The following is a 4,889-nucleotide window of genomic DNA, read 5'->3' as shown; positions in this document are numbered from 1 at the left end:
TGAATTTTCGTGGAAAACTGATATATAGATTTTTGACGGAAAACAAATTCGGTTGAAAATTTTCAACGGAAAATCAATAGTATTCCGTCGAAAATTGTTGTAATGGTTTTCGACGGAAAATGGATTCCGTCAAAAGTTTTTGACGGAAAAGCAATGAATTCAGTCGAAAATTGTTGTAATAGTTTTCGACGGAAAATGGATTCCGTCGAAAGTTTTCGACGGAAAATCAATGAATTTCCGTCGAAACTTTTTTGAATTTTTTAAAAAAAAAAATTTAGAATTAATTTTTTAAATTTTAGAATTTTTTTTTAATTTTAGAATTTTTTTTTAATTTATCTCTACAAAATTAATTCCAATTTTACATACCTTACATGATAAAAATATATAATCAAAATAAACAACATATCAATATCAAATCTCCTTAATCAATACATTATTTGAGTCATGGATCATAGTCTACACTCCAGAGAAGTGTAAATCATTCCATATGTTTCAAATTTCGCAATACCAATTCTTTAATATTTTTGTGATACTGTGAACAAGATACTGCTAGTTAAGTTCTAAACATGGATAAATTAACATGAATTGTTTAGTGTACCAATAGGGTGTTTTTAATAAAAGGAAAACAAAAATATTGAAAACAAAAATATAATAGAAGCTTTGGAGGGTAGACTATTTGGTACCTCATTTCCAAAGTAAATATCTGGTCCATAGAAAAATTTTATGCCAGGATAAGAGCATGTAAGCTTCCTTCCACATGGTATCCATGAAATGGTAGAGCCCTCTTCTCTTCTTTGAGCCTTTCATTTAACACTTTCTATTTCTTAAATGTGCTCTTCTCTAGGCTAATCAATATCAGGATGAATCATACCTGTCAAAATTTAAGACATGCCCGATTTAAGAAATAAAGGGTTTCTATACTTCCACATCTGGAAGTATTAGTATGCACTTGACCGAAGCATGCGGGAGAACATTGTGCCTTCATATGGAAAGACTTTTCTTCGAAGTAATTATAAGCATTTAATTTCCAACTCTAGGCACATAATTTATCCAAGTCACGAAAATACAATCAATAGCCAGCAAGGTTGACAATAACCAAAAAGGCTCACAAAAACAATCAAATTCTACCAAGTATAATAAAGTAAACTACTTTTCACCCAAAAGTAATATTTCCCTTCCAGACTAACATGCCATCCACTATATACATGGTCATCTAAGTTTAGTACATAAAAGGAAACATGTGGGGGGGAAAATCATACGTGCAGTAAAGTCATACATGGTCATCATTACTAAACAAGATCTGCCTGATGAAAAGCTTGGTAATGAGACCACCCTTGCATCTCTGTGGTTGTGAAATGTGTTGGGCAGCCATTTCACCTTCACCGGATGAAAGCTCAACTTCCTTGTTCATTTGATAAGAGTATTAGGCTCTTCCTATTGCAAGAAACCAGAGAGGAGAGCGAAAGCCTTTATCTGGAACATACCTTGTCGAAATATTAAGTAGATCCTAAAGTTAATACTAGAACGCTGATATGCAATAGGAAATACTCAGATCAGTCAATTGTTTATTCCCACATGCCAACATAAGGCAAGGACTAATTTAACTTTTCCAAAAAGGACAAATATAAATTTAACTAATCAACTCACAATTTTAATGCAGCAAGTTATTTAGCCAAAGCCATATTTCTATCTTGTAATCAAAAACACTCCAAATAAATAAATAAATATATATATATATATATATATGCCCTTTATATATATATAAGGCTACGTAATATATATATATATATATATATATAGAGGGGGGATATTTTGACTACCAAAAGTGTCCACTACCACCTTACTACCTATCAAATCACCATTGGATCAAAGAGAGAGAATGTTAAAAAGTTTTTGAAGAGAGAGAAAATATTAATCCAATGGTGATTAGATATAGTAAGGTGGTAGTGGAAACTTTTGGTAGTCAAAATATATCCCTCATATATATATATATATATATATATATATATATATAAGCCTATATATATATAAGGCTACGTAGCTATAAGGCTACGTAATATATATATAAGCCTTTTATATATATAAGGCTACGAAGCTATATATGCCTTATATATATATAAGGCCTAAACTGGAAACACATTGAAAATGATACATCGCATGCTGGAATGGTACATATGCCCACCATAATAGCATCGCCTGCTCCTCTGTTTCTCTTGGAAAGATACAAATATAATTCAAGTAAATAACAATAATGGATGCCATATGAACGTGTGTCCTTTGCAGTCAACAACTTCAAGGATGGATGCCATATTTCCACAGCGATAACAATAATTAGGTGCACTAAACATGGTAACCACTTTGGAGTGGATTGTTTTAAGATCAAAACGTACACTATGGAGTGAAGAACAATAATCTGTCAAAAATTAAAGCATAATAATAACTCCAATCAGAAGCAACAGTAAAATCTCCAAAATCCCGTTTCAGTGACAAATTCAAAGTATCTGAATAATGGATCACAAATATATATAGGTCTGATTTCTCCACATTTTTGGATCATAATAATTGGGGAATTTCAAATCCCACACTTGCCATTTTACTAGGTTCATGATTGAGATCCTACATACAATTTCCTCTTTCCCTTGACTTTGTCAGAATCAACATTTCTAAGATTAAAAATATCTTTAAAACTTCAAAATTAAAAATAAAATTAGAAAAAGAAAAGACAAGAGAAAGTGTAGCCAACACACTTACAGAGGGAAACACAGCCTTCGGGGAACCTTCACCTGCGTAACCAGCTTTGCATGTGTGTGAACCCAAATCAGATGGTATTGTTGATACTTCATCTGTGAATTCAACCAATAGAACAACAAGAAGAAAAAAAGCTTCAGAAGGAGAAGAGATGGGAGAATGTGTAGAAAATTGAAATGCAAAAGAGATGGGAAAGAGGAGAGATGAACCAATGGCTGTGGATGAATGATTAGTGTGGTGGTTCTCGAACGGAATTCCTGGGATGTGGACTGGTGTGGGCTTGTGGTTCACCGGTGATGGAGAAAGGGGAAATGTGGGACGGTGGTGGGTGTGGTTCTCGATGAGGAGGGGTTGATGATTATCGAAGGTGGATGAGATGGTTTGAGAGGGAAGGAGGGATTGGTGATGGTCTTGGTTGGGGTTTTGGTTGACCGAAGAAGATGAAGAATGGAGGTTAGCGGCTGGGTTTGTGTGGGTCGTTGGCTATGGAGGTTAGTGGCTAGACAATGGCGCTGGTCCGGTGAAGTCTGTGGCGGTGGGTGGTGTAGTCTGCTTCTCGATGGTGGGCTGTGGACTGGCGAAAATGAACATGGAGGAAGACTACGAAAATTAAGGTGGGAAATTAGAATGGTAAGGGTGGGAAATATCATTTCAGAAATATAATTTTGTTTTTATTTATTTTTTAAAAAAATTTGACGGAATGTGGAAAATTCCATAAATATATTTCTTTTTTATTTTTTTTCAAAAATCTTCGACGGAATTTCTTTTCTGTCGAAAATCTACGACGGAATCGAAATTCCGTCGAAAAGTCCACAAAATATAATATTTTTTTCTTTATTTTTTTACAAAATTCTTGACGGAATTCTTTTTTCGTCGAAAATCTTCGACGGAATCGAAATTCTGTCGAAAAGTCCACAAAATATAATTTTTTTTCTTTTATTTTTTTACAAATTTCTTCGACGGAATTCCTTTTCCGTCGAAAATCTTCGACGGAGTCGAAATTCCGTCGAAAAGTCCACAAAATATAATTTCTTTTTATTTTATTTTTTTACAAAATTCTTCGACGGAATTTCTTTTTCGTCGAAATCTTCGACGGAATCGAAATTCCGTCGAAAAGTTCACAAAATATAATTTCTTTTTCTTTTATTTTTTTACAAAAGTCTTCGACGGAATTCCTTTTCCGTCAAAAATCTTCGACGGAATTCATTTTCCGTCGAAAAGTACACAAAATATAATTTCTTTTTATTTTATTTTTTCAAAAAAATTCGACGGAATTCTTTTTCCGTCGAAAATATTCGACGAAATTTCTTTTTCCGTCGAAAATTTTGGACGGAAAAGAAATTCCGTCGAAATTTTTGACGGAAAACAGATTCCGTGGAAAATTCCGTCAATAATTTCAACGAAATTTTTTCCGTCGAAAAATTCTGTCGATAATAAAGACTTTTCTAGTAGTGGAAGGTGGAATCATCTTATTGCTTGCTCTGTTAACTTGATGGATGAGGAAAAATGCTGTTTGAAAGGACTATGAAGTTGTGAAAATTAATAATAGAATTCCTATTGGATGTGGATGGGTTTCGATCATCTTGTTAGTCGAGGCCATAGCTGGGATGTGTTTTGATATTTTCTTTGTATATCTAGTTGGACTAAATGTGTCTGTTTAAATGAAAAAGAATCAATCAGTTTACTCAATCCCATGTGTAGAAACATTCCCTTTCAATTTTTTATTAGGGTGACTTGTCTTCCATATTCTCAGCATTTTAGGAGGAAACTTTAAGCTTTGTGAGGTTAAATTAGGAAAAGGTTTTTGGGCTTTTTATCAAACTATGAATAGGAGAACGCCTTTGGGCCCTTTGTTAAATTGTATTTAGATAAAAATAAAAATAAAATTTGGGCTGATAATTAGTTTCATGTTAACAGTGTTTTTTTCTTCTTCTTTTTTCCCTTTAAGTTAGAAAGAAGCTTAGTTAGGTACTTATAATAAAATAATAGATGACATAACTGAGTAAGTTGAGACTGGAAATAAGAAAATAGTAAAAAGTGATAATAAAAGGGAAAAGCAAAAAAGGATTAAAAAGAAAATACATATAAAAGACGTTGGATTTTTTTTATCTTCTAGCTTGCAATTATTATTTTTAAATTTA

The sequence above is a fragment of the Gastrolobium bilobum genome, unplaced genomic scaffold (genome assembly GCF_033153095.1).
Source record: "Gastrolobium bilobum isolate Gb01-03AN ecotype WA unplaced genomic scaffold, APGP_CSIRO_Gbil_v1 utg14547, whole genome shotgun sequence".
In the NCBI taxonomy this organism is placed as follows: Eukaryota; Viridiplantae; Streptophyta; class Magnoliopsida; order Fabales; family Fabaceae; genus Gastrolobium; species Gastrolobium bilobum.
Note: the sequence above shows the minus strand (reverse complement) of the source record.